Source organism: Papilio machaon, chromosome 14 (genome assembly GCF_912999745.1).
Source record: "Papilio machaon chromosome 14, ilPapMach1.1, whole genome shotgun sequence".
Lineage (NCBI taxonomy): Eukaryota > Metazoa > Arthropoda > Insecta > Lepidoptera > Papilionidae > Papilio > Papilio machaon.
Genome location: NC_059999.1, coordinates 6295434 through 6308337, shown reverse-complemented (window position 1 = coordinate 6308337; position 12904 = coordinate 6295434).

The following is a 12904-nucleotide window of genomic DNA, read 5'->3' as shown; positions in this document are numbered from 1 at the left end:
GTTTCTTAATTATTTGTTATTTATTTAAATATAGTCATTTGCAGAGTAATTGGTTTGTTCATTTCATTTTGTTCGTTTCAGACAGCTTAGGAAATTGAAAACCACTTTAGAATAGTTTATGAATTAATTATTCTAAGAAAAGGAAGTTCAATCGCTTTATAAGCCTTTTGTAACTCACAAGCAGATTGTCCCGGTTTCGGACGGGTTTACATTTATTTTCTTAAACATTTAAAAAATACTAAATAATATATTTACGCGAAAATTGGATTCTAACGACGATTTTTAGGCATATAATTAGCGACGAGCAGATCGGCGTGACGGCGTAGGGGGGCGATGTAAACATAAAAAGTACTACTCCGCTCCCGTTCGTTTCGTGCGCGGTGTGCGCGTGTCGGTGTACTGTGCTCTACTTTTGATTACATTGGTCCGCTCCTTGTAAGAATGGCGATTTATATTTTTAAGTTTGCAAAGAATAAACTCAAAAACTGCTACGAATGCTAAAATCCTGACTGACAGGTTATGTTTTATGTTGTTTTAAAGGTATACAAAATAAATGTGTGGGCGAAGCCGGGACGGACCGTTAGTATTCAATAAATGGATATACTAATAATTGTTTTATACATATATATAATTATAGTGGTGCATTATCAAGATTGTAATGATAATCCATTAAGGCACTTAACTAGATAGGTACTATGTGTAAAGCTAAATTGCCTTTAATACCTTATCTGATATCGATTTTACTCGAATTGAAGGTAATTGATGTTTATCGAGTTTAATTCCTGGTGAACCAACGTTGATTCTACTTCAGTCGAGGTGTTTAAATCTGAATATATAATAAAATTAACGTAAGTGGCGCAGTGTTTTAACACCAGACTTGTAATCTTTAGATCGAGGTTCGATCCCCGCCATACCGATATTTCTCCACGTTCGAATTTTAAATGTACGACGTTCCGACGTCCTAATTAATCCGCACTGGGTTAGCATGGTTAAGGTTAGTTTTCCCTAATTTAGAGTAGGCTCGTGTCCCTCGGTGAGGACGTTTATGACCTCATGTTACGAAAGGTGTCATGTGATTGCATCTTTCTCAAGAGTGTCATAATAAGATAATAAGAGGAACGTTGATAATCCTTTAGTATTATTTTTCGAATAAACTGTTTTTTTCTAATGTGTGTATTCTGAAATTTTAATTTTTTTTGAATGTATACGTATAAGTAATTTGCCTATAATATTAGGCGTACGAACATTTAATATGGAAGATCAAAAAACTCCCTAAATATCAAGCACGTATCTTGTAAAAATAAATTGAAAAAAATATTGTACAAAGAATATATTTTAATGAACTTACCTTCGTATTGCTGTTTAATATTCATTGTGTAGTTTTCTTTGAACAAAATAAAATTAATTAATATTCTCTCGTATTTAATCTTATTTCCCTTATTTCATTCCCAATTTACTCTCTTTGTAGAAAACATAACATTAAATATTAATATTTTTCTTTTAGGCCTGTTTCAGACATTTTTAATATAAGATAAGAGGGCAAACGAGTCGACATGGACATCCTCAACACCAGAGTAACCGCATATGCGTTGCTGTCCTTTAAGGGTATTGTACTCTCTTTTCTTGAAAGCCCCTAAATGGTAACTGTTTCATACTAGCCATAAAACAAGGCACACAAATAAATATTTATAGTTTGAAAAATAAGTATCTCTAAATACAAGTAAATTAAAGCGCTTGGAAAAACCTAATATTACATTCTAATGTCTCTAGACTTTGTTTTGTTACGTAAATCAAGAGGTAACGAGTAAAAAGAAAAGTCTACCAACGTCAGATGTATGTCTCCAGGGTATTTCACTGCTGTAATATCACAAAATGTAACATGGATTTTATATAAATAGGACGCTACGAAATAATTTATATTAGAATACTACTACATAATATATTAAACAGACCAAAGTACTTTAATAATGAATTTGGTAATGGCTTCCCGTCTATATTCCTAGTTTTTTTTTTTTACATCTAAGTGTTTATTTCGATTGATCTTTATAGCATAATTTAAGGTCTTAGTCTCTCGTCTATTAAACCTATACATTTAATTATAATTTTTAAAGTTACTTTAACACTAAACAGATCAATAATTCGGACTCAAAATTATTTCTTCTAATAAAGGATTATACGATTACCAAAATAAAAAATGATTAACTTGTACTATCTACGTGTAGTATACTAATGATTCTTATTCGTAAGTGTTTTTACACAGTAAAAGCAAATGGTGAACTTCGAAGACAATTAATCAGAACACAATTGGAGCTGTCGGTTAAAGGAAATCAGGAAGTGGCCATAATTCCGCTTCGAGTCAGCGCTTTGCGGAAACAAGGAAGAAACCGGCGCCACTTAGCACTTTCAACTGCAAACGATTTGTGTGTTGAGTCACGCGATCATGTATTATTTACCTACAGTACTGTTTCACTACAATTTAAAACAATTACTCAAATACAAGATAACGAATAAAATAAAATGACATTTAACATGTATTCAAGCTACAAATATTAAATACAGTACAAAATGTGTTTAAGATGTTAAGATGACGAAAATGCTTATAACTTTATTAAAAGTCGCAAATAAATAAACATATTAAGACTTAGGTTCTAATTTTAAAAATAAAAATTCCTTAATTTTAAAGGTTTATTATTCAACTAAAAAGTGAGTTGTCAACTTTCCATCACTATAAGATCGTAGGTCTATCAAGAAACAGAATAAAGCACAAAGATCACACTTCTTTGTACAATTTGTATAAATCCACATTAAAATAGCTCCCTAATTTCATCACACAACATCGAATACACGTTTAATAGTTAAACTATCAAATTCGCAAAACGATTAAGCGTAAAATACGATGCGCTCCGACATAGTGATAAAGCTGGTTTGACTTTTACCGTCCGCGATTTATGTTAAAACTTTCGCTGTGTAAAGAAGGTATGAAAACAGATATAACCTTTTTGTTACAAGGTGAATGAGACATGAATTTAAAAGTTATAATTTCACAATCTTATGTGTAGTAATATGTATCGCTTAATTAAACTAGAAATATGAAAAAAAGCGAGCATATATCTTTCTTAAAGGCCGGCAACGCATCTTCAGTTCCTCTAGTGTTTCGGATGTCCATGGGCGTCGATCGTCTCGGTTTTTCCGCCGCTCGTTTGCCCCCTTCTCATATAAAAAAGTTTTTAATAAACAAATAAAACCTTTATCTTTGACCGACTAGCGGGAGGTTAATGTTTTTGTTATACTCGTATAAGCTACCGTTTGTCCGTCCATTTGTTACTTCCTGTATGTCAAACGTCATGAATTTTGAATAATGGAGTGCTATTTAGTTCGTAATTACCCCGGAATTTCACAGAGATTCTATAGGTTTCTATTCTATTCTATTTTTTTTAATAATTTACTAGTACGTTAAGAGAATACAAATAATAATTTTGATATATTGACTCGACTAATATCATTTTTAAAGAATAAATTTACATTTAGTGACTGAAAAGTAAACCGGCACTATATCACTGACATGTGGAAGTACCCGATTGAAAATTTCATCGTTTAACTTATGTGCGTATAACCTTTCTGACGTGTTCGGTCGACTGTGAAGCGAGTGAGGCACGACCGGGATCTTTTATAACGAAATATTTTATCGGCTTTCGAAGTGTAAACCATTTTTTATATTCTTCCAAATATCAGCAACGGTTCTTTTTTTGAACTAGGATTTTTCATTTATCATTTATAACACAAAAACTATATTAGACAGGTTATTTTTTGTTATTTTTTTTCCTATTAAATATAAAAAATATACATAATTACAAGCGATAACATACTTATTTATAGTCATGTTTATTGTAGGTGTTAATGAGAGTTGCAAGCATTAAAGCGTTAATCCACAAACATGATTTAAGCCGATTGATTTTAACAGCTGTTATTCAAATATAATCTGTGATTTTCTCTGCTCTATGGTTTTCTTAACTCTTTAGTCTACAGTGATTATTTTTCAAATGCATTGCTTCTTTGAGTAGTTAAATAAACGTAAAAAATGTAAATGTGTTTTAATTACGTTCAAACAAGAACATTTTGGTCCTTCGAGCCGGATCTGAACCAACGAATTATGGATTTAAACCTTTACAATCCATTCATATCTGGAAGGAACACATCGTTAATCAATGTGTAAATTCAATCTGTGGCCGAACGTGGTTGTCTCAACTCAGTACTGTCTCCGTAACCATGGGGTAGGCTCATGCCCCTCGGTGGAGACGTCTACGAGCTGACGATGACGAATGGAGGCCACATATAACTAAATGCAGCATAAAGAGACCTCCCACAATATATTCAAAGTTATAGATATACATATTAGCCGTAGTACGACTAAAGATGATATGTTTTGTATGCGGATAGACTTCGTAGATATATTTCAAACCGAATTTAAGCCTACAAATTTAGGTCTCGTGTTGCGGCACAGCTACAGTCTTTAGTTGTCTATTTCACAAAGATTTACGTAATGGATAGCTCATGCAAATTAAGCGAAATTGGAACCAATCCAAAATTTGCGAGTTACCGCGATACATATAGAAATAAGAAAATTTAATGAAAACTAAATAAAATGCAAGCTGCAATGTAAACTATCGAAATTACCTTCACGCATACGGCCCCTTGCAAGACTTCGACCTTACTTTAAAATATAAAATTGTTCATAGAAGCCCGAATTTAGAAAATTACTAAGTATTCGGAGGACTAGATGCATACGAAGGAGAATATTCTCTTTCTGTCTATTCACTTTCCCATCTCATCCCTTTGTCATAACAAAACTGTGGGAAGGTAACGTGGACTAAAATTAGATGTCCGCCGAAAATACACATCAAACGAAACTCGTCATTGTTTCCACTTCACGCCTGACTTCTGTGTGGTCGTGGTATTGCACCGGGCGAGCCAGATCATTCATACACCCAGCAAATATTGTTGTTGCTGGCTCTACCACTGTTGAATATGATCACAAAACCAATATCTTTAAAATATGATTGAATTAAAAAATATGATGATTACAAATTCAAAGCAGATGAATACAAAATTAAAAAAGAAAGAAAAAATTGGTCACAACGAATTCGTCTACTACTTAATCTTTGTACGTGACAGTTTTTACATTTACACAGCGGGACGCAATCGCGGGGACGTGTCTTATCCCGACTGCAGAACTCCGCGCTGCACAAAGCAATGTGCTATTTTCCACGAGGACAGCTCAGCTAGGCACAACAGTACGACAAAACAGTACTCCTATTTTTTGAAAACACACGCTCAAACAGAACAATACTGTGGCAGTAAGTGTGCGTTCAAATAATAGTACTACTGTTTTTTCCTACTGCTCTATGTCATTGTGCTACTTTCATGTGAAACTCGCATTACGACTCTTTAGGAATGAGGAAACATTTTGATGTTATTTTGTCTTTGTCCAGACTCCTGTTCTTTGTTTCGCACAATAAAAGCAAATTGAATGAGAATTTTACATTTAAAAATGAACCCTGTATGCATTGCGGTGCTGTGTAAATTAGAAAATGTAAAAAACTCGAACACCAAAATGTTACGCAAAAAGTTTTTTCACAAAGGGAAAACTTTCGTAACTTTATCTAAAAGTCACTCGACCATAAATTTTAGTAAAACTTAAGGCCGCCAAACACGAAAGGTGGCTCACTAACTTAATTCATCTTATAATAAATCACATAACTTACTACACAAATAGGCCAACACCTGATTCAAGATTGATTGATTTTAGGTAACTCGTGTAACATTTGGATGTATAAATTATTAGGTCCTTACATATGAAATTGGCGTTTTGTATGGGAGGAACAAAAAGTCGAATATTTTTTAATATAATATATTTAATTAATCAAAGTATGAACCATTATATTCTATGCACTTTTGCCATCTCATAGGTAGTTCATTGATCCCTTTACTAAAAAAACCAGTCGGACGGGAATCAATAAAATCTTTGAAGGCGATTTGGACTGCCCCATCGGAGTTGAATTTTTTCCCTTGCAAGAAGTTATCCAAATTTCGAAAAAAATGGTAATCTGTTGGAGCAAGGTCCGGGCAGTACGGAGAATGTCTTAGACTTTCCAATTGAAGCTCTTCTAATTTAGTAGCCGTCTGTTGCGCAGTGTGTGGTCTAGCGTTGTCGTGAAGCAGCAGTGGCGTGGAGCGATTGACCAGCCTAGGTTGTTTAGCCGCTAGCTTATCCATCATGGTTTGCAATTGCGGACAATAGACATCAGCCGTAATAGTCTGGCCAGATTTGAGAAAACTGTAATGAACAATACCGGCACTAGTCCACCAAACGCTTACAAGTAACTTTTTTGGGGTTAATTTTCGCTTGGGGCAGGATTTGGCTGGCTGGCCAGGATCCAACCATTGCGCTGAGCGCTTCCGATTATCGTAAAGAACCCATTTTTCATCACAGGTAATGATTCGGTTTAAAATACCTTCATTATTGTGCCGGTTTAGTAATGTAACGCAACAGTCGACGCGCGTTTGCCGGTTTGCTTCAGTCAATTCGTGAGGTACCCACCTTTTAAGCTTTTTAATCTTCCCAATTTGCTTCAAGTGAATTAAAACAGTTTTATCACTAACATCGCAGCCTGCAGCTAACTCGGACGTGGTTTGCGATGGATCCGCATCCACAGTAGCCTTCAACTCTTCATTATCAACTTGAGTCTCAGGCCGTCCACGAGGCTTGTTCTGCAGATCGAAATTTCCAGAACGAAAACGTTGGAACCAAAAACGAACTGTGTTTTCTTTTGCAACACGACCGCCATACACATCATTCACCCTTCGAGTCGTTTCCGCAGCACTAGTGCCACGGCGGAACTCGTACTCGTAAATAATGCGATATTTTAAGTTTTCCATTTTGTAAAATGAGTGACGCAAACAGAAAAAAACAGAAGAAAAAAAACAAATGAATGACGGTCATCGAACCACAAATACATGAGTCTATAGCTGTACAAATTTGAATTTGGAATTCCTTACCAAAGAGGAGAAATTCGTGATTAAAGTGGCCAGTACGAAAAACGCCAATTTCATATGTAAGGACCTAATATTTGGAATCGATTACACAAAGGTAAAGTTCTGTTTGGTTATAATATTTAATCTACCTCCAAGCGTCTTCCTAATATCCAAATACCGACAACCGATGTGTCTTGTGCAATCAAAATGCTAATAGATTTGGACAAGAGAGTAAATGCTGTGTTGTCGATACAGGTCGGCAGTTAATTCCGGTTGCACAGTTACGACCCATCTGAATACACTTCCCTTAGTATTTACAGCTAAAAGTGTGCTACGTATTGACTAAATTGCTACGAACTGCTACGAATTGCTACGAGCTGCTCCGTTGGCTACATACAATGGACAAAATGAATTATATTTTTGGAAGAAGCAATAGACTTAATGTAAAATCAGATTGTTACACTCAATATCTTCCCCTGCCACCCCAATATTTAGGAATATTCCGTAGTTGTAGTAGATTTTAAGTTAACCCTTTTGCTTCCTTTCACCACAAAGTAATAAAATATCGGTAGCGTCAGAAAAATCTGAGCCGACCTCCTCACTCTCCTGAGCATTTAATCAGTTAATCATGTTTAATTTTATTATTAGCTTAAAACCTTTTTCGTCGCAAATTGCTCGGATTCGAAAGAATCTTATTAAACAGATCACGGCCGTGGAAGCAATTAGTTAATATTTGAATAATTGATTAAGAACTCCGTCTTTTCTTTAGCTTTATATAATTGCCGGAGAAGATCTATGGAATATTAAAAAGTCTATCGAATTAAAATGTGTGTTACCGTTGAATTTTTGTTGCTTCTGTTTTTTTTCAAATAACACAATGAAAATAGAAAGCCAAGTAGTACATATTTTTTTTACAATTTATTTCTAAACCAATAAACTTACAAATAAATCTATTCTTGTTAAAATGTTAATATTATTAAAGTTGGCTTTATAGAGATGACAAACGATGTCATCGCTAGTGTTGCCACAAAGCAAAATGAAGTGTCACGTACACGATATATTTGTAATTTTTATACAAATAAACTGCAGTTTTGATTAGTTTTTCGTTATTTTTATCCAAATAACAGGAGATTTTTCCCTGGTTTCTTTGTGTATGTTTATTTAAATTTGTTTGTTAACCTGTTGTTGTTGTTAACCTTTAAATTACTAGGATATATGAATCTATTCTCGGTATAGACCGACAATGATATCTGACCACGTGAGCATAAGTCAAACTAAATTATGATAGCTCTCCCAAATTCATTCCCTCCTCTCAAATTCATAAAAAAATTCTACGTTTTGTAGCTGTCATGTCACTTTTTTATTGTATGCCATTATCTATGTCTATGAAGATTTACGTATTTTTATGACAGAATCAAATCGACAAGAGAATTCAAAATAAAATTGTGTTAATTTATTTTAATTAAATAAGTGATTACATGTAAATAAGGCAAGGAATTTCTGCGATACTGTGAACCAAACATAAATCAGTATTTTCTTATCAATCGTTTATATCATAATACGATCAAAAAAGATCTTATTTAGAGGAAAAATATTCTAAATACTGGCGACGGTCAATAACTTAAATAAAATTATTCGTTATTTCCTAAAATCGTCTTTAAGTAGTTGACTAAAAAATAGACTTATTTTTAAATTAAGGACTTGGACAGAATGTTATTCAAATCTTGTACTGTAACTTTGATACGGAAAAATATATTCGGATTTAATTTCGAAAGCTGTAAATAATGTATTCAATTTGTTTGTAATTTTTTTTTGCTGAGCCTAACCAAAATTATTCTATCGTTTTATTAATCCATTTCGTAAATCTCTATAATGGTTTACGTATAAATCTCATGCATAATAAATTGTACGTCGGATTTAAACGCGTGCGGTCGTTGATCCCGTGTCTAACTCGATTGTTCACTTCGGTACCATTAAGTTTCCACTGCGGAAATATCTGTTCAGAAACAAATTCACCTCTATCATCCTCTTTAAAAAAAAAAACAAATGAGAACACTGTTTCTGTTTTTTTTTTTATATTGATATATTCAATTTCACGTACCATTTTTGTTGTTTTTAAAGGTTCATATAAATTACAAAGGCCCTTTGTATACAAGGCAACGTAAATTGTCGAAACTTATATTGCTTCCATGCGTCGCAAGAATGGCGTTGCGCGTGCACCATACTCAGAACGTTAAATCGTTGGCAGCGAAAATCACGGCGACGTTTCTCACGACGATTTTGGCAAACAGGTTGTGAGTGACTGACATAAGTGATGGCAGATAGAAATAACACGCACTGTGTACTAACTTTTACATCTTAAGACGCTTAGTGACTGAACTTGCCGGGTGTAGAAAATTTACGTTGCCTTGTATACGAAGAGCCTTAGAGTCAATAACCATCGGAATTTGATAATGTTTTAAAAACAATGTTTTAAAATCAATGTTTTAAAATAATAAACGAGCACTTACGTTTTTATACGGATCCTTCTAGGATTATGGATTACCATTAGGATCAACCCTCGTACAATTTTAAATCCATGCATGAACGTGGTAGAAGCAAAAATCTATGTAGGTGTTTTGTTCCGTTTACTACGACTACTCTTACATCATTCCCACTAATAATCTAATATATAAAATTCTCGTGTCACAGTTTTCGTTCCCGTACTCCTCCGAAACGGCTTGACCGATTCTCATGAAATTTTGTGAGCATATTCAGTAGGTCTGAGAATCGGCCAACATCTATTTTTAATTATTTTTTTTAACTGCGCGCGGACGGAGTCGCGGGCGCCAGCTAGTATACTGTATAAAAAGTTGTAATTTAGTCATTGATTTACCACACTGATGAAAATTAAAGTGTCATCTTATAATCTCGCTATTCAACTATTGACGTGAACTATATCAAAGCTCCGAGCTTATTTAGAATGGTTAAAATAAATGTTAGTAATATACTGTCATTATACATATCTCATATTTCATAAAAGCAAAGACAGTATTCTGGTCATTGTTTAAAAAAAAACTAGCACTTCACGACGATCCCACCTGATGTAATGAAGTGGTGATGTGGCCTAAAGATGATACACGCTAGCTTAGTAAATGCCTTTTCGACCTACTCTCGAATGTTGGGTACATTATACTAATATTAAAACTGATGCTGTCAACTTACTCGAGAAAAGAACGACTAAAAAATTAACCAGAATAAATATAAAGCAATAAACCTTTTAAGAAATTATTGCTTTTACTGTTCCCTCTGAAATTAATCGGAATAGCTCTAATCGCGCTATTGCCAGTGCCTAATAATTAAGACTGGCTTTCCAAACTTACTTAAAATATGAGAAAAAGGAGATTAACTAAATTTGCAATTTTCACATCGTACTCGTAACTTCTCTTCAATTATTTCCCCTAATCTTATGTTACGATGAAAAAAGTTTCAATCCTTATGAAAAGTTTAATCGAAAATTTTGCCCCGACCCGATTACGATGCTACGAAAAATTAACTTTGCAAATAAAAGTTAATTTTCATATAGTATATTACGTTAAAAAAATCGTATTGATTATTCATTTAGATATACAAAAGAATAACAAGAAAATATAATATTAGCATAAAAAAATATCGGTGAATTCAATAATAATTTGTCTCGGCTGAGGTTTCTAAAGTAATTTGAAACCGTCTTAACTCACTTTTGTCTAGACTCAAAGAAGAGATTTCGAGTTTATCTTTCATAGAAATGAAAGCAATGAAAATTTATCTAACATTAACCTAAAAACATCTGAACAATATCTGATCTAGAAATTATAAAGTATCAAGTTATTGCTTTAGAAATGTTACTTTTGATCTTACTAAAGTGATAAAATATTAAATACTTAAACTAATACATTCGCCGAAATAGCGAAGCGATGTCTGCCTAGTCGACAGAGGAATGGACGCAGAGATAGAGGATATTTCCCCTTACTCTACGTCCCCTCCTCTGTCAAATACACTTACCCTTTCCGTCCATTGTTTGAAAGAAAATGGTGGGAAGGAAAAGAAGAAAATTTGGTCTTCAGCAAGCATTTGACTCCAAGAAAAGAATTATAAAATTTAAAAGACGGTTAAAATTGTCGGATGTCGGGTTTCAAGGATATAATATATAAATATATTTTTTTAACTCATTTAACCTAAGATTTTAGGTGTAAAAGTCATGAAAGCGCGGTTGAAGACGAGGTTATAGTCTCCTAAATCTCACGTTCAAAATAACACAATAATATTAAACATGTTACTTTGAACTATGCCGCTATGTTGCCACAGTGTTCAGTGCCAACGCGCGAAGTTTCCAATTTCACGTGGTTACGATTAATCTGGTGCACACACTCCGGGGAGGTAACCGCAACCTATCTACGTATACAAAGGCAAAAATGTTTCGCAAATAATGTTTACTAATTTTCTTTACAACCATATAAGTTCTAATTTAAATTATGTACAAGCCAATTTCTAAGGATGTTGACAAATATTTGGTCCAAAAAAAGTATTTTTTTTTAATTTAATATAACTCGACTGATTTAAAAGTAGACACTGGGGGGATCTTTTCAATATCTGAGTAGATAACCAAACAAAATAATAATTTATTTATGTTTTCATGATTTTTATCAATGTTGCCATATTTTTTCTACGACGTATGAAAAAATAAAAAAACTTGAGAAGTGTCAAGGGACACCCGGATGGAACGAAGTTCCTTTCGATTAATTAGTGAAGGAACAAATGTTTATTCTATGAATAAAAAACTTAAGTCTTCACAAGAAGTACATTTTATTTCTATGAATTTTCGTTATTTATTGTCATGTCGTTGCCATGGTGAAGTAGCGCTCATTCGTCGTTAACATACTATAGCAAAAAGTGTCGTGACAACTTTTCGTAAGAATTTTTTCCGTCTAGCCCCCTTTCACAACGCGCGATAAGGAACTTCGTTCCAAAATAATATGTCCCGAGCCTTATGGAAAAGGTCAGATGATTTCAACTTTTTTCTCTGAATCGAGAACATTTAAACTAAATTTATCTAAAAATAATGTTAGCATTAAGAAAGCCGACTACCTGTTTATTTCTGAGACCAAAATCTCTGTATGAAACATATCGTCATTCCAGTCATTATATTAGACAAAACAAAGATGACAATATGTTTTAAACGTAAATTGGTTTCAAAAACCCACGGTAACTGATGCAAATTATACCGTAGTCATACCAGAGAGTAGTCTTTGTCCTTTGAAGTCACTTCGCAATGAAATGCTGCATTCGACTGTAACTGCGCCATGTAATTTCGATTCCATAGTTACATAGCTATTGCACTTTCCTTATTCGACTACAATACGAATTGGAGATGGTTACAATGTGCTTTTGTATACTTATTTTTAATTTAAGTATTAAACATGAAAGAATTTTAGAAAGGTCTTAAATTGCTTATATTTACAAGAGATAAAGGTTTTATTAAGTACTACATAATTACGTATTTATTTTACAGTTCTTTTTCGTATATAATTTATATTTTCTATGCATTATTTTGCTAAAATTATTACGTTCTTGCGCAGAGACGAAAGTCGAAACTGACTGTCGTCGGCAACACTAAGGAAAAAGATCACGCAGCCGCTCACCAACAGATGAACTAACCAAGTCAAGGAGATGTCGTCCACAAAATTTTACACCGTGAGAGACACGCTGGACAGGAGCAAGGTATGTCATCCGCTCCAGATGTAACCCTACACATGGTGATCACGATTCTCAGAAATGATTGACAAAATAAAAACACCTTAATAACCTATTTATAATTATTTTTATAGATAATATTGTAATTTGACAATTATTC